The sequence below is a fragment of the Cydia fagiglandana genome, chromosome 5, assembly GCF_963556715.1.
Source record: "Cydia fagiglandana chromosome 5, ilCydFagi1.1, whole genome shotgun sequence".
NCBI lineage: Eukaryota > Metazoa > Arthropoda > Insecta > Lepidoptera > Tortricidae > Cydia > Cydia fagiglandana.
This window is the reverse complement of record NC_085936.1, coordinates 15,686,858-15,714,553: the sequence shown is the minus strand read 5'-3', so window position 1 is coordinate 15,714,553 and position 27,696 is coordinate 15,686,858. Positions and strand designations below refer to the sequence as shown.

Here is a 27,696-nt window from a genome sequence, read left to right as displayed (position 1 = left end):
AATTTTAATTAAGTAACAAAAAGATTTAGCAACTGGTTGCAAAACTGCAAAGATAAAAGATAATAGTTGAGTAACAAGAATCGACAGTCGCTTTTGACAACTAGTATAAACAAGATTTACGATAAGCAAAATAATTATTTTATTACGTACCTAGTAGGTCTTGATAATTATGTACTTACCTAAATATATAATAAATAATACGCATTACGTTCTGAACGACCTACAAGAAAATTCTATTTAATATATAGGGCCATTTTTGGACCGTTAGCCATATTGTGCGAATTGATTATGTAGACCATACTGAACAACTTTTTATATGGGACCAACTCCGAAATCACAAAAATTTGTTTGGCAGTTTCATACATTTTGGTGGAGTGGACGTCGACGTTTTCTATTTCGGAATTATATCTTTGGAATGTCGGGGTTGGTCCCATAGAAAAAGTTGTTCAATTTTTTTTAGATTATTATGACTAAAAAATAAAGTAAAAAGCAAAACATCGCCTTTCCTTACTTATTTAAAGGATAAGTTCTATCATTGATGACCTGCTCCGGCTCTAGACATTTCCCACTAAGCCATCCTTTTTTCCACAAAAACTTATTTTTATCTCGAAAGTCCGTACCAGCCTTTGTTCAAGTGAACCACAATTTTTCCTTAATCATATAGGATTTCAGTTCGGCACTTCTTTCTTATCTGACAGAAAAGGTTCTTCAACGAAATCTCGTCAGGTAAAAGTATTACTCAACGTTAAAAGAGCTAACGCCATACGGGAGACCCAAAAAAATATAGTCCATAATTTAATCTGGCTAAAGGGTGGGTATCTATTTTCCGGACGCACGCCTACAAAAAGGCACGACCCTTATTGAAAGGGAGGTCTGTATTATTCACACATTATATTTTCATGACAATGGAACTAGTTTTATCATTTCTAAACTAACCCTCATAAATGGACACGTATTGGGAAGACAGAATTATTTCTGTCCTGCTGTCGACGCATAGTCGTAACATGTTTCGAATGTTAAAATGACTAAAGCAGGCTTTCAAGAGAATGTAGTGAGGAATTTTAAAAACGCATTCCAATATATATATTAATAAAAATATTATTATTATATTTTATCTTAAATAATTAATACCTACTGCTTCGTCGGCTGTAGAGTGTAGATACATATACAATTTGGTTTTACGGTTAAAAATATTTAATTTACTACTCTGTGAATTCATCTGGAGTCTCACTTTTTAGGTACAAATAAACATACCTAATCATAAATAAAAATTTAAAACGCATCCGGCCAGAATCCTAAAGAATCTATTAGGATAAAACGTTTCTTATTTCCAAGGCAGGAAGTTTTATGGTTTGTAAAATATTGAGGACATAAATAAAGCCGCCGTCGTGTATACCAGCACACCGGTGTACCTACTGTCGTATTTTATCTCGGATTCTCTTTCTGGAGGAGAATGGATATAAAATTAATAAATCAAACGCTAGTGGCTTAAGTGGTGACGGGTGTTAAACGTATTTGCCTTGCGCTCGGGAAAATATGTGGAACAAACAAAATACGTGTTTTCCCGAATATACCAGAGGGTGTTAGTATTAGAAAAGGAAAATATTTTGGCAGCTCACTGGTTAAACGTAAAATGTCTCAAACCCGTCTAACAAGCATGAAATTCAAGATGTTGAAACTAGGTACCTATAGAGTAACTGCAAATATTTACTAGAGTAAAATACTCAATACCAACAAGTTTAGATGCAGCAACCAGCAACGATTTATTCATTTCTGTAGATAAATAAACTCAGAACAGCATTACCAATAACCAAAAGCTGCAGAATTGATAGAGCTTTCCAAGAATTTGTTATGTAACCAGCACACCTAAGCGGAGAGTCTGTTTAGAAATCGAATCGAGGTAAATATTTGACCCGTTCCCGAGATTAATACCGAAGCAAAACTATTCGCAATTTATATCTGTATTCATGGCTATAATACAGTACGTATTTCTTGTACATATAATGGGGCATTCGTATAAAGGCATGTTCGTCGCAAATGGCCCGTCCTAAGAAAACACAGAAGGGACGGCGATGAATCCCGATTTCGTTTTTGCGACTGTGATTTGTCCGCACTACGACTCAGTTACTTGCGTTGTGAACACTTGATATTTCATTCGGATGGATAATACGAGCGTTTTATTTGGGTCAAGAGGTAGCAGTCGGAGGCTTTAATACTAATAAGTTTTATTTTGTGGGAAATATTGAGCGGCAATCTGGGGATATTGTTTGATTTTTACCTCACTTTTGTAAATGGAAACATAAGTAGGTACTGTAAAGAGGGCGGCCTATCGGGAGGACGTCGTGGGCATATAAAACTCGAAGTAGACTTTCTTTAAATATATTTGAGAGAAATTTACATCAAGATCAACATCTATACTAGGTAGCTGCCTCTGATCGAATGCCGAATGCGCACCGCGTTCTATTTGACAGCGGGCTGATATTCTAAATTTAAGTATCATAACTAACCAGTCACAGATTAAAAAGGCTGTAAAGGTTGCAAACCTTTACAGTACCTTATTACTAAGCCTCCACTATATATCTATCTAACTATCTGCCCGACCGTCTGTCTCGTACCCCGTAATAAATAGACACCTGTAGGCCAAGCACATGATTGGCGCGATTTTCTAACTGTATTAATTAAAGAGGGACGGGTAGTCTATCTCGCGGCGAGATACTGTCGCGCCAATCATGTGCTAGCCCGGCAGAAATGAATAAAAAGGTACATAATGAGTATTTCTATAACCATATTTTGGCCATCCCCTCTGGTAACAAGAATATTTTTTTTTTAATTCTCTATAACGGTTAAATATTCAAACCTTAAGCTCGGTATGACAATAGAGAAAAATAATAAAAACTGGCCGAGCGTGAGTTAATGGACTTGAAGGGAAAAAATATTAACTGTTTCTCATACAAACGTACGTACATATTCATACGTATGTAGGTGTATTATAGAGATGTTCCTCGCGAATAAATCAGCTTTAGCGAATAAATCACTTCGAGGTGACGTAAAAAACGTATGAAAAGTTTTATTGAAAGTTTGCGGCACATTGGTACACGCAGTAAGCAACACGTAACAATTCGCAATAGATTTACATTGAAAGCGGTAACTTAATCACGGCTGCGCTGTTAAACTCCGGTGTGAAACGGTTTTATGTCACCGCAGCCCGCCAGTTGTTGATTACACTTGAACAGTGTAGTACGGCGCAAAATGTTAGAAAGTACTTACATACAGAATACAAGGAAAAGTGGAGTAATCTTTCTATTAAAGCGTAACTTTCGTAACTTATCGGAAAAGGGTCATTATTTTAGCGTTTAAATGTATCAACCGCTTCACTTTCGTCATCAATTTTATAAAAAATCTGCTGTATTAGTTGTTATTTTTTATTATTTCGTAAATTTATACCAAATAAATGGAAGTATTTTTAAATGATTTCGATACAATTTGAAATGTTTATGAACACATAGGCATACTTTCGCGGACAAAATATTTGAATTTTGAAATGTTGCCAACAATGCGAAATATATTACGTACTTTAAAATATACTATTTATGTAATCACATTTGACATTGCAGTGTGATTAACTAGATTGAAACTGCATTATTAATACACACATAGCATTAATTATGTAGTAGTGATAATAACCTAGACACCTGTAGTTACGTATGCTCATAAACCGGAATAATTAATGAGTTTGTTTACAATTCTAATGTGTAATTCCAGTCTTTGAAAGACTATATGACTGTAGGTATTCTCCGCCCCATATCTTTTGTTTCGTTTTAAATTTCCTGACTTTACGGTCTTAAAATGGCATCTCTCATCACTTGTCGAGAGATGAACCACGGTTCGGGCCACGTTCGGAGACAACGCGTGCTCACCGTCACAATTTATTGCATCAATTGGCGTATATGGGCTCGTAAACTTAATTAACTGCAAACGAAACACCTCCAAATAAAATGGATTAGGATCTGTTAAACTGGAAGATTATTGCCTTTTCATTATGTTATAAAACTTCATAGTAGCTCCACCTTGTTTAGGTTATGACGATAACTTCACTTCGTTTAAGACGATAGTAACTATCGTACCTACTTGTAAGTACGTTGTAACTTAACTGTTAAGTTACAACGTACTTACAAGTAGGTATATATAAACGTTATGTCATTTATATAGAATTACTGTTTGGATATCCGATTTAATCATAAAATAAGAATATTATGACATCCTCGTACTCCGATACAAATAGTCCTTGTTACACTTTTTTTTTATAAAACAATGCATAAATCACAATAATTACGTACTTGTCCCTTGTGTATTAGTTGATATTTTTGATTATTTCATAAATTTATACCAAATAAATGGAACTCAACACAGCCCCTCACCCTAAAAGTAGGCATATTATATAAGTAACATTGTTAACCGGCTTTATTCGATCGCGAATTATAAACTAGCTATGATCGACTTCAAAATAAATACCCAATGAGATATAATAAAGATACTTACAACACCTTAAATCCCGTACCCTGTAGATCTATTAAAAATTGTGACATTTGTGACCCGGAATCATGTGGAAAAATAATATATAGTTAAAATTTTATAATACTTGGATTATACCATATCATATTTAAATCTCTAAGCGCCACTTGCATCATCCCACTAACCCGGGATTAACCGGTTAAACTGGTAATCCAGTGTCAAATTGTACTGCTAACCATGGTAACTCCAGGTTTAACCGGTTAACTCCCGGGTTATTGAATGGTGCAAGTGGCCCTTAGTGTCCTTAGAAAATTGATTTATATAAAATTATCTTTTTCCGCAATCGTCCCATCACATTTTAATAATACTCTAACGATAGCGACAAAATTTTCTCCGAATCGCTTTTTAAATTTCCCTCCGTTATTTTCTTAATTTCTTGCCAATTTAGCCGTCACAGCTCTGTAACGATTATGAGGACGTCTTCATAGCCAGTTATTTAAGTAGGTATTCTTACAATGCCACCGAGTACTCGTACCTATGCTAATAAGTACCTACATAATTATTTGGCTGTTGCATTAAAATATTAGAAATATTTTTAATTTATTTCGACAGGTGGTATTTGGATTGTTTATGAACACATACATAGGTACATACACATACTTTCGCAGACAAATTATTTGAATTTTAAATTTTGAAATGTAGCCAACAATGCGAAATATATTACGTACTTACTTTAAAATAGAATAATCACATTTGTCATTGCAGTGTGATTAACTAGATTGAAACTGCATTATTAATACACACATAGCATTAATTATGTAGTAGTGATAATAACCTAGACACCTGTAGTTACGTATGCTCATAAACCGGAATAATTAATGAGTTTGTTTACAATTCTAATGTGTAATTCCAGTCTTTGAAAGACTATATGACTGTACATAGGTATTTTCCGCCCCATATCTTTTGTTTCGTTTTAAATTTCCTGACTTTACGGTCTTAAAATGGCATCTCTCATCACTTGTCGAGAGATGAACCACGTCTCGGAGACAACGCGTGCTCACCGTCACAATTTATTGCATCAATTGGCGTATATGGGCTCGTAAACTTAATTAACTGCAAACGAAACACCTCCAAATAAAATGGATTAGGATCTGTTAAACTGGAAGATTATTGCCTTTTCATTATGTGATAAAACTTCATAGTACCTCCACCTTGTTTAGGTTATGACGATAACTTCACTTCGTTTAAGACGATCGTTAAGTTACAACTTACTTACAATTACAAGTAAGTTGTAACAGAATTACTATTTGGATATCCGATTTAATCATAAAATAAGAATATTATGACATCCTCGTACTCCGATACAAATAGTCCTTGTTACACTTTTCTATAAAACAGTGCATAAATCACAATAATTACGTACATGTCCCTTGTGTAATATATGTATAGGTACATGAAAGGTTATTATAAGAATATAAAAATAAATTACGAGTATATCTTAGAGGAAGCTCCCGGAACTCGCATGGGACCAAGGTACGAGCGGGCGAGCTCAAGTTTAGAAATATGAGTGTACTCGATCGTAAAATAGGTCATTGTGGAAGAGTTTTAAAATGGTGTTGGTAGCAAATGGTGTAGCAAACTTTTAAAAAGGTTCCAATGTTAATTTTTAATCGGATTCCGTTGCTCTCGTCTTAAGTACATTTAGTATCAATTTTATTATTATTCTTTGGCGTAACTCAGAAAGTAGATTGGAATTATGTCCTTGGGCGATGATGGCCGCGTCCCATTTGCTGACAATCACATGAAAACACCACTGCTGCTGCACTTATGCTTATGGATGCTAATGGCCTAGCGGCACGGTGTGCTGAGTTTGAACCGAAGCTTGTGGATTCGAATCCCAACAAGTTTCTTAAAACTTACGTCAGGCACATCATTAGACATTTACCAATAGCTTTTCGGTGATAGACAGCATCGTGAGGTGATAACATTTTAACAGGACTTTTGCCTTTGGATTAGAATGTCAGTAAAGTTGGAAGTCGCTTTTATAAAAACCACTACTTACGTCAACTCTTGGGATAAGATTACCAAAACGTTATAATGAGGAAGAATCCATTTCAATTGTTTCACTTAATATGTTGTAATTGTTTGAGTAATTCTTATGTTTCCGGAATCCGCGATACCTAACTAATCTTATTTCCGCAAGATGGCCAAAAGCAGAAGACGCAGACGCGCCGAACGAACTAAGCGTGATTTATGCTAGGCTCGCCGGCCCATGTCGGCCCTGATTCCGAGACTTTCCACATTAATATTCATTACAAAACCCCAACTTGTTCGTTTATTTAATTTTATCATAAATAAAACACGTAGTTTGCGCGAAACTTACACGACCTGAAAAGTTACATGTGCGTTGATAAGAGTTTTTAAAAGTTTATGCGTGTTTTCAGACAGTTTAAACACAGTGATACGACGAAATTGCATTGTGACAAAACAAGGATTAAATAGACTAAGATACATTTGTTAGGGACATACAATGAATCGTCATTTTTGCACGAAGTCAATCTGAAAATTGGATTATTTTAATTTTAATTCAAAAGTTTTAAAACTGGCCCTTAATTCTGACAAAAGTCAGGTGGGTAAAACGAAAGATGTCGGTATCGAATTTTAACTGCTGCGATCTTCAGTCGTCATTGAATACTTAGTGAAACCGATATTACCTAGTTGTTCGGTATAATAATTATACAGAAGGTAACTACATCGTCACTTTAGAAAATGTAAAAGTTAATATATTTTTTAACAAAAACAGAATATCATTTTTAAAGCCTAACCTTTTTCACAGGATAGACAAGAGTTTAACAAGAAAACATTACATTGTTAGCTCGTGAAAGAAGTAATCTAAGCGATGGCACAAAAGCCACATCGCGGCCGAGCGAATCGGCTACGAAAATGTAAAACGTGAAAAAACACGACGGGGAAAGGAGCGCAGGAGTACCGTGACCACGCATTTGTGAATTTAAATGGGATAAGACTAGTCGACAGATCGAACTGCTGCACGCTAACTGTTCTACTGGAGATGACAGAACGGAAAAGTGCAATGACTACCTATTTAGTATAAAAATAACTAGCTATTTAGTATTAAGTATTTAGTAAACGGTAAGTGAAGTTACATTTGTGGCTTCTACTTATATTATAATTTTTATATTGTACAGTCAAAGGATTTAATTTCCTACCCATTTTGGACTTAGTCACAGTGACAATAGTAGTATGAGGTCTCTAGAAACTTTCATATTGATTGTCACTATGTCAAGGTACGAAATGGGACGGAAATTAAATTTTTTGACTGTACATAGTTTCTCCAATGCGTCACTTGCGGTTTTTGCATTTCACATTCCTTGTAATCATAAGAGTGCTTATAATACCTACACTAGGCACAATTAACCTGGCTAAAGCGGTATACCTACGATCAAAAATAGCTTCTACCATGCCGATCTATGATGTAAACAACTAATTGCGTTTAACCCAGTACGCTTATTATAGTCGTTATAGTATTATGTAGCTGGATTTATATAATAAATATCGCTATATTCATTTATTCATGCACTTTAATAATAATGTTACAAAATCATACTCGCAATTCTTATAATCTTAATTGTAACCCCCAAAAAAGGTAAAATTGTTTACAAATTCCTGTTACAATATTTAGCACTAACACAGAAACTTTGATAGTAGGTGAATTTCAGGATTTACGATTTACAGAAACTTAATTAGGACCATTTATCAAAACTAATTTATTTTGTGATAACCATCGCACGCCTACCACATTCCTGTCTCAGAGTATAATATCCAACAATAACAATTTAAATCAATTGAATTGTGGGCCTTATTCTCTTGCAACAAGGTGTAATGTTTAATGATTTTTCAAATGTCCACTGTTTCAAAACTCCACACAAGCTTATAGCTAGTTTTCTTACCTGCTTACAGCAAAAACCCTGCCGACCCGCATTACGCGCTGTGAGAATTTAGTCGGGACTGTCCCGTCCTAAGCCGATCTTGTGGTCGCCGCGACTTGCGGCTAGAATGAATAGCGGGTGTCCTAGAACCTCGGTCCAGATGGTTAACGTTTTATGCAGCGTCCTTATTTCACTTCCCTGTTTGGAGGTTTTCGCACAACGTTGAACACCACTGACAATTTAGAAAATAGACTGCGTTTCGTGCCTTTAGAAACACAAAGAACGTGCATGACAATAGTTTTCTAGATCAGAAAACGCTAAGAATTACTTAATTTTCTTAACTGTATTTTTATCCGTCATCTGGTAAGTACCTACATCTGATATAAATCGCAGACAAAGGTTTGTGGTGGGAGAATTTTTACAAACATTGGTGACTGCTTTAAGTTTTATTTCTGAGTAGGTGTTTTAAGTATTACGTATTACCTATCTACTTTACAAATAATTGTTATCTTTGTATAATAATTTTTAGCAACGAAAACTAGTACGAGACAAAGATTTAATTTAATATCCTTAATTCTATAATAAGATTGTATAGAAGCGGCTTCTTATTGTGGCGGCAGTTTGTCTGACTTTTAATATCCCTGCTCAATGACAAATTAAATATCCTACAAGACCCAAACTAGGATCACCAACTACTGAATAGAGCAAGGAGGCCAGTTGGTCAGTTTCTATCGATATTATATCGTATCTAAAAAGTGTACATTTCGCAGTGAAAGTTGCAACGTTAGCCTAACAGCTTAGTTGGCCACAAAGGCAAGCAACAGACAATACAATTAGAACTGCAAATGTAACAACTTTCGAACACCAATGTAGAGTAAAATATAGCTCCTGCAGTGTCAGTGTGCTGCGATCGCGCAGGTACAGAGATAACTGACCCCCCTGCAAACTCGAAACTTGTTTACAGGGGGGTCAGTTATCTCTGCCAGCTGTACATCCAGTCCTTAGAATGGTCCGTAATCAAATGTCATATTTTGCAGATGTGAAATAATATATAAAAAGTAACATTTCCTTTTCAATCAGCGTGAAAGTTTCTATCTGAATTCGCTTCAAGTCAGAGCCAAAAGTATCGGCGCTGCACTTTGTATTTCGGTCATTAGTAGTTAATGAATATTTTAGCTAACGACTCCCCCCGTCGCCCGTTATTGGCTGAATTATGTGTACCTTTTCCACGTTCAAATACCATTTCTCGTTAATTGCTGTCTGACTCCAGCTCACTAATTGCTTAAGTTCTGGGATCTCCTGCTCTTCAGTAAAGTGGGCGGCTACTATTAAAGTAAAAATTTCTTAAGAGTGTTCTGAAGTTCCGGCTGTTCATAATTTTCAGACATTGCACGGCTGAGTTTGCCAAGTCGAAAAGTTTCAAGTGGAAATAGACAGATCCGGGTGAAACATAGTTGTTTTAAACATTTCACGTCCAAGGGGTTTTTGGGACATCAATTTCGGACAGTAAGTTTTTTTCTACTTCACAGAGAAGAGGTTTACATATGCAATACCTAAAATAGGTAGGTACAAGGACCTATCGGAAATAAAAAATGCCAAATACTTAACTTCTGGTGTTATTTCGTCTGATAGTTTACTTTGGATGTCTTTTTTTTCATTAGTATTGTCATCTTCCATATTTCATAATTATCTACTTTTTTGGGACAATCTTATACAGATCGACCTAGGCAGATTTGAACTCTATTTAACACAAAATAAGGTATTTTTTACAGTTGTTTTACCTTTAAGATAGAGCTTTCGGCATGAAAGAGCAACATTAAAGTTTTAAGTTGTAGCGGTTTCATCCGACGTCAGGACATTTTCATTTAACTAACATTTTAATGACTCATTTTCCTAATGATTCCAATTGTGTGCTTGCCGTATTTTAAAGATAGGAAAGATTAAAAAACTTACCAGGTTCAAGTTATTAATATGCATTTCGTAAATATTTTTAATTTTGTAGGTTGTAATGTAACTACCTACTTGTGTAATTTCTTTATGAGGAAATATGGGTTTTACAAATACGAACCACCAGTTTTTTTTACTAATAATATAAAATAGTTTTAATTGAGGCTATTTTGATCCCGTAATTTTAGAAGCATTGATTCCTAATGCCAAGTTTCGTGCCTATCATTCGAACAGCTCGATGATTATATTGATAATTTAAAATTGTAATGCCCTGTCACCAAATTCACGTTCGATATCATAATTATAGATTTTTTTAAATGGAATCTGACTCAAAACTTACTTGAAAAATTAGATCTGGCGTTTAAGAAAAAGTAACTATTATAAGTTTATTGTTCATTAACATGTGATACCTACCTAATTTATCCTGTAAGTTGAAATCAGTCCTGTTAAATCTCAAAACACGCTGTAAGTATCTCCAAAACACAGAAATATTTTTAATCTCCTCATTTTGTACCCACCTTCCATGGATTCGTTTGATCCCTTTAAAGTATCGCAAAGAGCACAAAACGAGTAATTTAGAGCGGTCATCTCGGGTTGTGCTTAGTCTTCAATTTAATTTCATCCGGCTCGAGCTGTGCCGGGTATAACGGAACAGTAGGTATACCCGAGTACTTACTGGTCGCAACATGCCATGAGCTTCTTATAAACTCTTTTCAATCCCTTCGCTTCCTTAACCTGATTTTGCAGAGGATGGAAGAGAAATGATTAATTTTCTATATTAAGATTTTATTTCCTTAAGTTTCCAATCATCTATTAGGATTGGGAACTAAAGTTAGTTTAACATATTATTATGGTATTGAGACTAGATTATAGACTGACAGAAGTTAAATAATATAAATGAATTTATTATGTAATTAAGATTATAAATGCAATTTTAAATATCGTAACACGGTATCAGTAGGTAACATGATTATACCAAGCCTGAAAACATCAGTTCACTTTAATTAATTCTGGATTTGCCTAGGGAACATTTTAATTGTATTAGCATGACGACCTGACCGATTTCGTTAAGGTGCCTTAGGTTCAGAGACGGAGTTATTAAGAAATCGTACCACTTTTTTAGATCACAATAATACGCTAGCCAACAATGTAGGTACATAATTGGCAATCTTGCGGATTTTTCTAGTGACTTGCTGCTCACGCATACCTCGGCCTACGAAGCCTTAATTAGGTCATCACCATCATCATCATTTCAGCCTATATACGTCCCACTCCTGAGCACAGGCCTCCTCTCATGCGCGAGAGGGCTTGGGCTATAGTCCCCACGCTAGCCCAATGCGGATTGGGGACTTCACATACACCTTTGAATTTCTTCGCAGATGTATGCAGGTTTCCTCACGATGTTTTCCTTCACCGAAAAGCTAGTGGTAAATATCAAATGATATTTCGTACATAAGTTCCGAAAAACTCATTGGTACGAGCCGGGGTTTGAACCCGCGACCTCCGGATTGCACAAGTCGCACGCTCTTACCGCTAGACCACCAGCGCTCGTAGCTGAAAACATCAGTTCACTTTAATTAATTCTGGATTTGCCTACGGAACATTTTAATTGTATTAGTATAACGATCTGATCTGACCGATTTCATTAAGGTGCCGTAGGTTCAGAGACGGAGTTATTAAGAAATCTTGCGGATTTTTCTAGTGACTTGCCGCTCACGCATACCTCGGACCTACGGAGCCTTAATTAGGTATTTCATTTAAAATCGAAACGGATATTCGGCAGTGTCGGTTTTAAAAAAACCTCCTGTAATGTTATCGTTAAAAGTATTTCCTGAAAATTGTTTAAAAAGAGTCTGTTTTCACAGCATCTTACCTTCAGCTCAAGGCGGTTTGCGGTACTGGACATTAAATAAGATTTCTGTTATACGTTGAATCAGCGGTGCTTGGAAACTATTCCCTGGACTTGTTAAGAATCTTATATCGAAAAATGTTACAGCGTTTGCATTAACTTCAAGCTGCCTGAGTCTACTAAAAGACGGTAACTAAGAAAAAAGAAATATAGAATTAAATGTTAATGTAAAACCTACTACAATAGTAGTTAAATATAACGAGGCAAAAATAAATTAATGTAATTTAACGGACGTACAGTTTCTCTATAAAATTAATTATGGCACCAAGCACCATACTTTAATTAATAAGACTAGGTATTCCTCATCATCATCATCATCTCAGCCATAAGAGGTTTACTGCTGAACATAGGCCTCCCCCTAGATATTCCTAGCAGGACTTTTTTTTAATATATCCGAAATTTACAAATATTTCTAATTATTTTATGCTCTTATAACTTCGTATTATTCGATTTTCCCATTAAAAATTAAAAAATAAACCAAAGAACGAAAGAGAACGTAATAATACCGGTTTTTTTTGTATGAAACAAAACCGGTTCCGAGCCTCAATTCGTAGAATCCTACATGTGGTCTGGTCTGTGAGCGGTTTGCAAAGAATTCCACACATTGAGGCACCCCAACTGACTGAAAGGCATCGTCGAATGTGTTCGATGAAATGTGAGCACACGATCGGCGCGATTCGGGAAATGAATTGGAGATGCACTAGATATGAAATAGTAAAGATATGTGACCTGTGTACCTTTTATCGTGGAACGTCACATGTCTTTACTATTTCATATCTAGTGAATGTCTAATTCATTTCCCGAGTCGCGCCGGATATCTGCTTCTTACTTGTTAGCTCGCTTTGAAAGATAGGAGTAGGTTACAGATATTTCTACCAACAAACCTAAAAATAGTTACTATTAGAAATATTACAAGTACAAGTTAAATTATTTCCAGAAATCTTTATAGAAAATATTTTAATTTCAAGTAGAAATACTACTATAAACACTACAGGCAGATTCGTTTCCAGCCTGGGGCACTGGAAGCCTTGGTCACTTTTTCATAGTATATGACATTTATTTCAATTTCTAAAAATAGCTCTAGCTACGAATCTATTCTGAGAAATCGATTTCAATAGTGTTAAAGATGACTCACACTAGAGCAAACCGGGTCCAAGCTTAAGCTTCCTACACTTCGTTTTCTATTATATGTGAGCGGTGATCACTTGGTGCTTTCTATATATATAAATAAAATAAATAAATAACTATGTTCCATAATATTTAAAAAATCCAAAAAAACATTGTTACCTAGTAACCATATCAATATCATAAGTACATTAATAATCATAACATTCATTTGTTTTTATCTAAAATCGGAGTAATTTCTCTTAATTATAATGTTTGTAAATCAAACATTATAATGTAGATTTACACTACCAGCAGAAAATTTTAAGTAAAACCACCCAAAAACAAGAATTTTCTTTAGCACACACTGCCTGGCTGTGTATTCTGTCCGTCGGATCTACAGGTTTTCACGTTTGACGTAGACGGTAATGCATATTGTACGGAGAGCAACCGAGTGAATCACAATCTCCGCCTTATTAATATGGTGCTAAGGCCTGCCTTGTTGTCTACACTGTACTTTGAGATACAAAGCATATCGCAACTTGTTACAAGGATTCTCGACATTCGGATGCGCTCATCCCAAATTCAGCGACTATTCTTGGATGCTATGATTCGAATACAACGTTTACGGTATTGCATTACAGCGAGAACAACATTGAGAAAAATGTCGCGCTTTGAAAATTGAGCAACTCTGTATTGAATTTATTTTTAAAGGCGCATCGGTTTTGATTAAGACACCATTTCAAAATAAAAACAAATGGTTACGTTAAATGATAAATTAAAACACTTCATAGAAAATTCCACAATTTGACAGGATGATAATTAGGTATAGATTTCCAGGGTGCGTAGTAAACGTGCAATCGTTAACGCTCCGTAGCGAACGAATCGCAACTGTCACTGTCGAACTAGTGGAGAAGGGTGATAGAGAGAGATGACTATGATACGTTACAGAGCGCACGTTGGCTGGCCCAGGAATAACTTTAAACCTAGTATGTCACCTACTTACACAAGACAATCTAGCTCAATTTATATGAACTGCTGATTATCCAACTTACTTTAATTCTTAAAAAATGCAATTTCCAGAATACTGCCTCGTTTTTTCAACTCCATCCCTAATGTCACGAGAAATAAGACTAAAACAGGGATATTAAGATGAGAGGTGCCTTTGAAGGATCGTGCCGAGCCGAAAAGAGTGGCACATGATGGCACTACAGCCTGCATTGTTCGTGCTGCATTTGATATGGATGTACAAATAAAAGTAGATGTTTTCCTCCTGCCAAAGCTACATTATGTACGATATTTCGTGGTGAAACCGCGTTATTTTTCAGACTTGAAAGATGGAGTTATGTCGTAAGTTTTCATTATTTATAGTGCTGGTTTGTTGTAAACTGGAACTGACTGGATAAGTGATAAGTAGTATCATGAATGGTGCTGTCCAGAGAATAGATAATCACTTATTGAATAACACCTACATGTAAATCAGTTATTTTAAAGACATGACTGTTTACATATCAAGTTTTCCTATATAAATAAGTAGAAGTCATTACTAATAACAAAGACGTAAAATCAATACCAAATAACATAATAATTAATAACTGGGGTCTGGGCTGGTCATGTCTTCCGAATGCTGGATGGCTTGTGGGTTAACTACAGAGTGGGAGCCCCGCGAGTCTAACCGGGGAGCCGGTAGGCCTCGTCGGCGATGGCGGGATAACTTGGACTCCTTCGTAAGAGGCTGGCCAAATAACACTAAATAGAGACGAGTGGAGAAAGAGGGGGGGAGACCTTTGCCCAGCAGTGGGACAAAGTGGTCTCTGAATAACAACAATAAAATAATTATACAAGACGATTTAATGACGGATCATTCGATATCGCAATCGGAAATTATCATGAAGCTAGTATGAAATAATCTTAAAACAGTTAAATATTTTTCGCAACTCAACAAAACATCCCACTTTGTACTGTCAAAACACAAAAGCCAAAATAGATATCGCCAACAGCTGAATTTCCCAATGGTATACATTTCTACCTTTTTCATTGTTTCTTTAAACTGTTTCAATAAAAATGCAAATTGACTGTCAATGTTGTTTATACGACAACGGTTTCACTCACTTGAATTTTTAGTCGCTATTAATTCAAGTGAGTGAAACCGTTGTCGTATAAACAATTTAAAATATGTCTCACGAAAGTTTAATATCGATGACTGTCAATGTGTTGTCCGCGAATTGCCGGCGAGTTTATATCGGGAAGTAGTTTTAACCCGCTGTTTTATTCAGTGAATAAAATGTGCTTGTTTTCTGTTGGGTTTTTCTTTTTAACGGTTGTGTAAAGTTTGGATAAGGTAACTTTTTGTTTCTCATATAACTTTTCTAAATAAAAATATATTCGTGCAATGTAAAACAAATGAACACTATCATTTTTTTTAATCATTTTTACTGAGAGCTGCTTCATCGATTAATACCTACAGGTAATTCAAGAAGAGAATTATTTAAGTGGTTACATATAATATGGTAAATGTATTTATGTAACCTTTCAAAGAGACATATTAACTCACATTATAGACGGGTCTAACGCGAATTATATTCAATTACCTTTATTTACCGACGTTTCGACACAGGTTTCACTGGTCGTGGTGGTTGGTCTTTCAAAGAGACTCAGGGACGCAACTGGGGACCCGAGAGCTGGCAGTTACCTCGCTCAACGCTTTAGTCTGGCAGTTCAGCGGGGTAACGCAGCCAGCATCTTGGGGACCTTGCCACAGGGGCCTTTTTTAGATTTAGTTTAGATTAGTTTTATTTTATTTTAGAATAGTTTGTATTTAGTTTAATTTTAAGTTATTTTTATTTATTGTTTTTTGACTTGTTTTTGTACCATATATATGAATAAATAACTTTATGTAACTTATCAATTTACAAAAGGCGTAAAGTGATAACTACAACGAAAGCACTGAGCTTATTTCAGACCAAACGTGGCCAAAATGTTTTGATAACGTAGGGCACATTTGCTTGTCATCAAATTATTTGCCCACAAACCTTACATAATTAGTCAAACATTTGTACAACAGCTTAACAATGTAATAGATTCAGTAAACACAGATGCAATATTAATCAAGTTAACATACACTCAAATCACTTCTGAACAAACATAACGAACAAATACTATGATAATTTCTGAGAGATTTTGGTCGGCATCGGTTATTCAATTATGCAAATAAGGGCAAATAAACTAACAATAATTAGTTTGATAGTTACCGCGTTTGTGCGTAAAGTTAGTTATAGTTAATTGTGTATAAACACTTCAAATACAATACAAACAAAATACAAATCCGAACTTAATTATATAGGTGTGACTTATAACCATCAGTGGCGGCTAAACTGCCCATGCATTAGGTTTAAAAAAACATCTATACTCACGACCAAAACATTTAAGAAATTACTCACGCTGTTTTTTAAAGTTAACTATAATAAGCTACCTAAATAATTTATTTTTAATTGTTACGAGTGCCTTTTAAACACTGTTTAAAACTCGCTGTTACCTATCACGGCTTTAGACCCACGAAAGTGGGAATACAGTGGGACTATTTTCGTTTCATTCAGTGTTAAGATGTGATCCTAGGCTAGAGTTACATTTGGAATGTTCCTCGCGCCACTAATTTGGCTCCGTGCAAGACGCAAGCGTGCCAAACGCAGGGTCGCGGCGCAGTCAGAGCTGGTACCTGCATCACATTATGCTAATGCGTATTTCTCTCAATATTAGAGGTGATTTGGGTTTAAAGGTTTTTTTCTTTTACTTAAAACATAATTGTTTAAACGGCCATGGCATTGATAACATAGTTGTAAAGCAAATAGGTAGGTAATTAATATTTCTCAAACTTGCGGATATACATATACATGTATATCGTGAAAATAGACTGTGCTGCACTTGGACATCAGTTCAAGACTCTTATTACTTTCAAGTACAAGATGACCGTTTTCAGCACACATGCTCATGCTTTTATATAATATACTTGAGAGTGGGTTAATTAAATTCAAAGAAAGAAATATGTTTCTGAATTTGATCCACCGATTTCAAAAACAAGTTTATTTTAAAGTAGTTTTAGGCAGATTTTTGTCAAAAAAACGACGAGTAATTATTAACCAAGTAGCTATTACCGCGTTCAGATATTTCTATCATCCTTTTTATTGCAGATATTTTCAAAGTCAATTGCAAAGACACAGCATCTACATGTTATGACACGTGGTTGGTTATATATAACCAAACCATTCGTAGCCTTAACAACATAGCAATAAGGCAGGATTACTTATTAAGCAGATTACCGTCCGCAGCCATTGAAGGCGCGGCTCGCAGACGGCGATGAATTTTTGAGAGGCCTCGACGTCGCGCGACTGAAGGCTTTTTAGCTTTCGTGGAAATCGGCACGAGTAATGAGACTGGAGGCAACTGGATATCGAGCTCAAGGCACATGATTTAGCTACCCAAAATATTTTGATAACTCATAAAACATAATTAAACTGTAAAACGTGCCGTGCTACTTTCGTAATATATAATATTATATAAACGCTATTAGATATGGAACGTCGGGTGGTGCAGAATCATTGCTGTGGACTGATTCCGAATCCTTGACCAAATTTGACAAAATAGCAAAATTCCTAGTTTAATTATTTTAAAGAATAACCTTAGGTAACTTGGCTTAAGTTAGCTAGTCAATAGCTCAACTATAATACTAAACAGGCACTGCTTACTCAGCGTAGCACAGCAATGAACCTAATAGCCATCAATATCGTTACGTATAGAAATGTATATCTATATTTTTTATGTAACTCCTACTGTCTCATCCATATATTGGTATATTGTTTGCGTCGAAATAAATTATTATAGAGTAGTAAAAAAAATATCATTACGTTATCCCTGGTGGAACTAAATTTTAAAATCCATTTTCATCTCATACCGTATTTTTCATCACACTCTAGCAATCAAATAAGACCTGAAACAAAACAACCCAAACCTAGACAATAACTCACACGTCAAAATTCGTAATTTCTCATTCCCAAAAAATATCCAACGATGCACTTGAAATTGAAATTCTGAAGCGAGTACTCCACTATGATGAACGAACGCCATGACGCGCCGCGAAAACATTAAAAGATTAAAAATTTGTTACGTAAATGAGTTTTCCTTTTTTGTACGACACGCCAGTTTTTCAAGCGAAATATGCACACAGTCTCACACGGGGCCCTCAAAAATTCAACGAAGCGTCCGCGGCCCTATTCGGAATTCGAAGTTTTGGGAGATTGCATAATTAGTTTGTTTAATACATTTTATTACGTAGGTACTTAGTTAACGAATATACTTATATAGAAGTTATAAAACTAACTAGTATAAGCATTTTACACAGTAATGCGATGAATGTGTCGACTTTTTAAAAACTTTCCCGTTAGAATGAGATGTACTCGTACTCTACCTATAGTAAACGGACCTGTAACAATTTTCTGAGTCATGAGTCCGCCTAAACTATTTATACTACCGTGTGTTTTTTTTCCTACCTTTGCAGGTACTTGAGGTGTCACAAATAAAAAGTTCATTTAAGACACTATCGCCTTATCCTAGCATCAGTCTCGCATCGTCGCCTCCATATCCCAGAATACCGGCCAGGATTTCGGGAGGCCGCGCCAGCCAAGTCTCCAGACAGTGTCTGATGAATATTTTACTTCATTATAACGGCCTGCGCTGCCGTGCAAGATTTAAAGCGATGACGACCTGAAGGCACCAGAGCAAACAATGGAATGAAACCGTTGCTTTTTTGTAAGCTCTGTTGGTTTTGAATGGCGTTTTTATAAATTATTTATGATGTTTTAGAAAACGCTTTTTTTATTTTTACACACTTTTACTTAGCTCTTCGCTCCGTTGGTACCTATGCGTGATTCTAATCTTGTGATTCTTTAATACCATACTACCTATACTTTAATACCTTAATACCATTACTACCATACCATTAATATTAAGGTATTAATACCATTAATACCATTAATACCTACCATATTCTGGTATCTGATTCAGATTTAAGTTGGCAGTAACTCCGATGGCAATGCAGTAAATAGGTAAATAAGCGAACATGGTGCTAAACTGAAGAGCCAAACAAACCCAAACCCAAACTAACCAAACCAAACCAAACTAACTTTTCCATAGAAAAACAAAAACGCATCAAGTGTAGGTTTATTAAGGAGATAGGTCTCCAAAAGCACTCAATAGACATACAAATGAGTCGACCTAAAAGTATGTGCGATATTTTTTTATTTATTTTGGTTACTTTTTCATTGTAAAGTTAAAATGTACCGATCTCATTCCTAATACCATTTTTTTGTTCAATATTCGTTTGTACAGAATTCTCACGTTGCGTTGAGTACGCACAATTTAACGTTCTGTAATGGATATAATGCTTGCACCTGTTAGATAGCTACGACGACAGAGGTGAAGAACGATATCATTTTAGACCCTCTGATTCTGTTGAAAGGGGTATCTTTACGACACATTGTTGTTAAGTGTGTGTATAATATCAAACTATACGTTTTTGTGATGAGCGCAGGCGGCGCGGGCGCTCTTTTCTCGATATTGCACTAAAAGCCTGCTGCACGGTAGGTACATTACAAGTTAGTGGGGAAGAGCGGCCTAGGTAAATACTGTTATTGAGCATAAAGTGCATAAAGTGGTCGACTCTAAAACAGCCTTCTTTTCTGTCTCTGTTAGAAAGCGATCATTAGACTTGATGGCTTTTCTTGTTGGCCTTGCCGTAAGCAACTAAGACTTGGAAGATGCCGGTCTTAATTAATAGTCGTACGTATCTGCGAAATCTAGGGGCTCGGGAGTGCCCCCGCCAAGTCGAGCAAAACAAAGACGCATATTAATTTTAAGCTGTGTAGGTTTAATTCTCTTTTTAATTCCACTATTTTAATTTAAATGCTTTAGTGGCACCATTGTGCCTCCCATTTTTAGCTAATTAATAGTAAATAAATATTTTTGCATTAAATCAAACGCACTATAAACTGCCCAGCCAAAGTAAGTTAGTCTTCCAACAGAGCACCTGACTTACCAGATGTAGTATCCGATTTAGTCAACGATATTTTACTCGTATCTTTAACCCCACGAAAATTGCAAATATTTCTTAAGTTGCAAAATATTTTCTCGCGATTTTTCGCGATTTTATGGCGTATTGGGTATCCAAAAGCCCGACTCTCGAAGCATACGGCCCCGCAAGACGAAGATGGAGGCAAGTAAATTTCATTTAGCCCGGAAAGTGCCGGTCGCTCGAACGCAAACTCCACTTAATTACGCACATAAATTCCGAGTGCTCTACACGATGGGTGTACCCGCATTTTAACTCATAAAATATCATTTATTAGATGTATTGGAAGGCCCGTAATGAGCGAAGCAAAAATAAATAACGAAATATTGGCAAGTTTAAAAGCCGCGGGGAAATTTTAGGACGTGAATCTGAGTTATTTATTTACACAAGTTAATGGTACTTAGCAAAAGTATTATGTTCAAGATTTAGAGGTTACTCTGTTGAGTCATTTCATGTACAATTATTATTCTGGGTTTAGTGTGGACAAAGGAAATGCTAGAACACTTTTAAGGATCCCATCAAAACACCTACCTCTAACAAATTATACACATACGGTCAATCAAATATTTCTTGTTGTTATTCTGTCCCATCAGCCTAGCATTTGGTAGAAGAACTGCCGTACCATGTTCTACAAACATCCTTAGTAGATGTCCAATTATGGAAAGGCCTTATAACTACCAAAAAAAAATCAAGTTTAGTTCATTTAAATTCGAAAAAAACTAGTATTTTAAGAGTGACCCAGGAGACCGTAACCATGGCAACGAGTGACAAGAAAAAGTTGATTTATCCACTACCCACAATATGACAATATATTTATTTGTTCTTACTTTGAATACATTCCCATGAATCTAAATTAGTATTATTCGTATTTAATGTATCTTACGTGTCGCTTTATAAAATTGAGAATTAGGTTGTGTAATTAAATAATGAGCACTCAGTGTAAATAAGTAATGGGCTCAGAAGACTCGCACCCTCGTCTGTAATTCAGCCAAATTTTAAAATAAACAAGTGCTTAATATATTTACGCTTTTTAATATCTTTTCTTAGCCTATTTGAGTGTCCCACTGCCGGGCAAAGACCTCTCCTGGTTTTCCATAACTCCCGATTATGCGCTTCCTCCGGCCAGTTCTAAAAGAAGGAGTCAAAGCCTTCTCGCCATCTCCTTCTGGGCCTCAAACAGGCTAAGGAAAAACTATCTTAATATTTTGACGTGATAAATTGATGAACACTGGTAGCATGCACGAAAAAGTGTCACGTTGTGGACAGATCTCCATGGTAAACCTACGTAGGTAATGTAATGGTAATGGTTTCTTATGACGATATCACGCAAAATTATCGTCCGTAAACCAACTTTACAAACAACCATATTTTTTGCTTCTAGTTTAGTGAGTATATACATAGTAGTAATTCCGCCATTTTGTGACGTAACCAAACTGGAGTAGGTGCTCAGTATGTGCGGGCACGGACCACCCGCAGTTTGTTCTCACGTAACTCAGCCAAGTCTTGAAGTAATTAATTTCGCATTGCTCCGTACAAACACAAACAAGGATTGTAATGAGCTGGAGCGTGTTTGTTTGATGGCGTTTAATTTGGTAAGATATTAAAATCGAGCCTCAAACTGTTTATATTTATGTTTCCACATAAACATCGAGCGTTTAGATAAACAATGGAAATTTTCTCAAATTATTAATGAATTTGTGGTTACTTTTACATAAGCATGATGAGCTAACAATGTATGATATACTTAGACGGGCAAGTATACTTACTTAATTCATCCCAAGGGCACAATGTAGGTACTTTTTTAAATTGATCTATCAACGATATACGTATTGTTCTTTTTTTTACAAGCTTTTATTTACTTTCACCTGACCGTTGCGTTGTCTGTCTGTCTGTCTGTCTGTCTGTCTGTAATCAAATCTTGCAAGTTAAATTCCATTCACTTCCCGGTTCCCGATTGAGCTGAAATTTTGCATGCATATATAAATCGGATGACAATGCAATATTATGGTACCATCGAGCTGATCTGATGATGGAGACAGGAGGTGGCCAACTGGCCATAGGAATTCTGTGATGAAACAACGTAACCTAATTGTGTTAGGGGTTTTTAGAATTGTCTCGATGAGTATTTGTTGTTTGTCGTAAGGAAAGTACAGTCAGCGATAAAAGCTTGTACCAAAAATGATTTTTTTGCCAAAAACTTACTCACGCTTAGCTTTCTAATTTAAGGTTAAGTTAGAATCAGTTTTTATGTGTCTATGTTTCGTAAAATAAATAAAGATAAAAATATTACATCAACAAAAATATACCTATTTAATAAACCGCTGGTAAAATTATAATTATTCTGTTGATAAGTAGTTTGATATTAAAATTGTCGTGACCAAAATAATTGTCACTTATCCTTTGACATGCGACTGCGAATCGACATGCTATTGAGATCGTAGACACCTGCCACTTGCCTCAATGACTTTGACAAGTGAGAGCCTCGCGACCGCTCTTTATAAAACTTGACGTCGATTCTCACTCGAGCTTGGACGTCACTGCCCGTGACATACAGAAAAGTACTTGATTTTATTGTCATGTTCTATATTATAAAGGGTGAAGTCTCAATTTGGTTTGATCGTCAATACTAAATTGTTTTTAATGTGATTGTACTCTAATATAATTTGACGTAATTGTTATGAACATTACATGATAATGTGTACATTATAGCTTGATAGCACATAGTACGACAGGCCACTACCGGATTAACTTGTTACGACGGCATAGCACTTGTTGGCATAGCTGTGGCTAAATTATGCAAATCATAAGTCCACTCGTCAACCGGCTATAGAGTGGCATTAAAACTATTAAATACTTATTACATTTTGATACAATATTCATCAAGATATTCTAGAATAATATCATTATTGTATATCTTGCGCACACTTGCGAGCAACACGCAATGTTATCAAGATAAGATTTTCGAAGTTCATATTATGTAGCTGTTACTACCGTCCAGCTTCAAACATGACCAGAATTGCACAGTTTAATATTAAATTATGCTAATTAATTTACTAAGGATACATTAGCTTGTCTGATAAATGCTATATTGAGCTTAATTGATTTACATTTTGTTGAAAAACATGTCAATAATTTAATGAGAACTCAATATGATATATCAATAGTCTTGCTTGAAAAGTTTTGTAGGTACCAAGAGTTACATTTTTGCCTTAAATAAACTCAGAGAGCTGCAAACCTGACCTCTCTAAAAACATGAGCCGCATAAAAATGTCTCTTTCGGCTCATCACAAGGACGTGGGCATCTTTTGCCTTAAGCAGACACAACAGGACGTCGAAAAAAAAGGCATTTCTATGCAAATGCAGGCAAGTCTCTGCAAGGAAAGTCGAGTGTTCTCAGGGCATTTTTTCTTTTTCATTTTATGCCCTCGACGTTTTTGACTCTCACTTCAACTTTACATATATCGCCGAGGATTGCTGTGTAAAATCCCGCGTTCAAAAAGAGCTTGTTAGCTCACAAGCTATCCTCAGGATTTTTTCATAGCGATGCTTGGTTTCGTGTAGTTAAACAACTCTAGTTGAGGAAGTGTTTTTATTCGTTAAGTAAGTATGTTAACACGGTTATGTTTGGTTATGTTTGAAAATAGAACAGAAAATTACGTTTTCATATCTCATGCTCTGAAAGTGGGTCGTTGTTGTTCTAAAAGGTGCGCAGAAAGTGATACGTTTATGCTCTAGTGCAGAAAAGTGGTGTACTCCTCGGCGTCCCCGTCCCACGAACAACTGGGTGGAAACAAAATGGAAAAATAGTGTCTTTATTTCCTCGCCTGGAACAATTGGTAATTGTTTAATTTTATTAATCCCACGTTGATCCTTTTTTTTATAAAAAATGATATAAGTGAATTGTTACAAACAAATTATTCTTGATTTATTTCGTTGAATTCTATTTAGTCGATTTCATAAGGCGGGAACCAAAAGGAATACACCAAAAATATTTTTTTAAACCTTACACTTGCGTAAATGGGCAAAGGCAGAATCTTATACAGCCACAGTTAAACGTTTGTACGATATTAAATTGATTTTTAAAGATATTTAGCACTATATTCATGAAAATAAAATAAAATACAAGAAAAAAATTACTTATATTATTAATTAAATTATATATTTAATATTTAAAATACTTTTATTATGTTATTACGTGGTGCGGCGCACCAAGGTCGCGGTGCGGTCCGGTAGTCTGTTGCGGCTTTTAGAACGAAAAAGTATAAAATTAAAAAGTAAGAGGCAATCCCGCTGATTTTCATACTATAATGAACAAATTATTTTAAAATTACTGCAGTTTTGTTAAAAAATGTGTGTTTTCGTAAATATTGCAATCTAAATGATTTTCGCTAGGGGTTATTAATCACACCTGTAAAGTCTCCGATTGCAAGTAAGTCCTAAGGAAAATAAAATCATGGCCGTAGATCTATTAGGTACTTCCATTACTAATTTTGCGAAATTGCCTTGTCTTGTCTGGTTTCCTCGCATTCGATATGAAAAGTAGAGTGTTTAACTCGGATGAAAGGCACCATTTCTGTCTCGGACTATTGGCGCTCTCACTGCGTTCGAGCGCCAAACTACCTCGACAGAAATGGGTGCCTTTCCACCCTTGGTTAACAATCTACTATTACAACATATCCGTTTTCCTTCTGGAAATAGTTGGTTGTTTATCATTAAACTGGAGTCAAAGTCTTTTCGGACTAAATTTTATATAAATTAGTTAATAGAAATTTTAAGTTAAAAAATTATTATTTTTAAAGTTCCCCTGCATTAAGAGGGAAGTATAGCTACTTACAAAAATAACTTTTTTCATACAATTTCCATTCCGGGAGAAAACGTTTTCCAATAACTAAATCTTAACGTATCACTTTGATTTTGATGTCAATCGCTTCAGCATAATATATTCAAGGTTTATAGGTAATTATCACCTTTTTTCGAAAAACTAAACTTTATTTTTGTATTACATGTTTTGAAAAACGGAAAACTAGTTTTATCATTTATAAGTTTTTCATTGTGTCAATAACATCTAAAAAATATTCTATTCTATTCACATCTAAATATAGAAAATATTTAGATGTGGAAAAACGTTTTCTCTTTTTGTATCTTTTTGTATGAACGAGGTGCTTTACTTCTTGCTTAAATTTAGCGCAAATCCAGTTATGCCGTAATTAGAAAACAGTGGAGAGCGCAATTAAAGCGATACTTAAGAAGTTACGATCGCCTGGAAGCCATGACAAAGCCTTTAAACAAAAGCTCAAATTTATACAAAAGTTTATGCCCCGTTAGAGAAAAATAAAGGGAGTAAAAAGTGTTAAAGTCATGTTTTTAAGTTAAATTTATTTACAGTATACATGTGCAACCAAATTAACTCTGTGTCTTACTTACCTTGTAATATATAATTTACAATCATTTAAACACGTTTCGAATATTGGTTGACACGGTTCGAGTATGAAATAAACAATAGACATCTATTGCTGTTAAATATCGACCACCATTAAATGTGTAAATCAGATCCAATAATCTACTTTTTTTGCAATTAACTCAAAATCCAACGGTGAACTGCAAACTATACCTAATTCAACAAAATCTATACTTACTCCCAAAATTGTAATATAGATGGTCAAGCAAATCTTGTCAGTAGAAAATAGGCGCGAAATTCTAATTTTCTATGAGACGATATCCCTTCGCGCCCACATTCTTAAAATTTGCCGCCTTTTTCTACTGACAAGATCTGCTTGACCAATTGTAGAATGAATTCAAGGAACCATGATTGCCCAGCTCACACGTCAGTTAAGAACGAGTGGCTGCCGCTGACATGGGGCCCGATTCGGATTTCGAAATAGACATCTATTAGACATCACCAAGATACGATAACGATATGTTTAAGATCTAACCTATCAAATTTGACATTTGCGCGATTCTGGAGATACTCTTGAACGATTTCCACAGGATATGACTTAGAGATCTAATTCACATCTAATAGATATCTTACTCTATCTAACGTAAAAGTGACATTCGTTGCCCGAATTGCGCTGCAAAAGAGAACTAGTTGATATCTAAACTATAATGTATCTAGAATGGATCTAGTACGTGTCGTCTCTTGTGAATATCTTGAAGTTCGAATACGGCAGATGATCTCCCGATGCATTGTCCGTGCTATTGTCGTTTGAGAGCCTGAGGGCCTACGGCGAACCACGTTCGACGTGTTGCCTGCCTGTCACACTTACGTACGAATTTACAAGTGCGACAGAGAGGCAACACGTCGAACGTGGTACGCGGTAGGCCCTCTGGCTTGCTGCCAAATCCGGCCAGTGTTTAGTTGTAGATGAAGTCAATGAAAAAGTAACTAGATTTCTTAGTTACATGTTGTATTTTGTAGTTTACGTTTTAGTGTTCGATAAATAATTCCTATGTATTATTGGTCAGTGTTGGGCAAAAAGTAATTGCATTACGAATTATGAATTGCAATTACAAAATGTAATTTGAAATATGAATTGAATTTACGGCAATGTAATTTCTAATTGCATTAAAATTTCACTGCATTATAAAATGTAATTCGCAATGCAATTATAAATTACACTTTGTAATTTTAATTCATAATGCATTACTTCATGCATTACAAATTACACTCACTCAGTAAAACATTTTCATTGTTTTTATATGTATAGCACGCTGTACTTGTTTGTGGGTTTGTGTTTTAATTTTGCAACTCAATTTTAAGGAACTTATACTCGAAATTTTCAAACTAATTCTTTTTTTACATACTTGTGTAAGTTTTTTAGTACGTGTTTTAGTTCTTACATTCAACTTTAGACGCTATTTGTGTCATTCCAAAACAAAAGGGACCTTATGGCAGTATTTTTAGGTTGGTTGATTCTTGTATTAATAGTTGTTATAGGTACATATAGGTATATGTACCTAGATTTCAATCCCGTAGATAACACATTTTCCACCACAAGGTCCCTTTTGGTTTGGACTGACACATTTACTGAGTTGGCCGTGAATTTCGATTTAATGTTTTAAACTAGACTGAATATTTTCCTTAACCATTCTACGTGGGTAAATTTGATCCTGTTTGTGTAAGTAATAAATAGTTTACACAACGTAATTACGCAATT

The 27,696-nt window shown here is 35.4% G+C and overlaps 1 long non-coding RNA gene across 1 annotated transcript in view; it reads right to left on the bottom strand.

Moving 5' to 3' along the window:
- Positions 1-16,072: 16,072 nt before the first annotated feature.
- Positions 16,073-27,696, bottom strand: part of LOC134664571 (uncharacterized) — a 513,832-nt gene continuing 502,208 nt past the window's right edge. The window contains exon 3 of the long non-coding RNA XR_010098264.1: positions 16,073-16,184. This is a non-coding gene — a long non-coding RNA (uncharacterized LOC134664571). The remainder of the gene's footprint in view (positions 16,185-27,696) is intronic.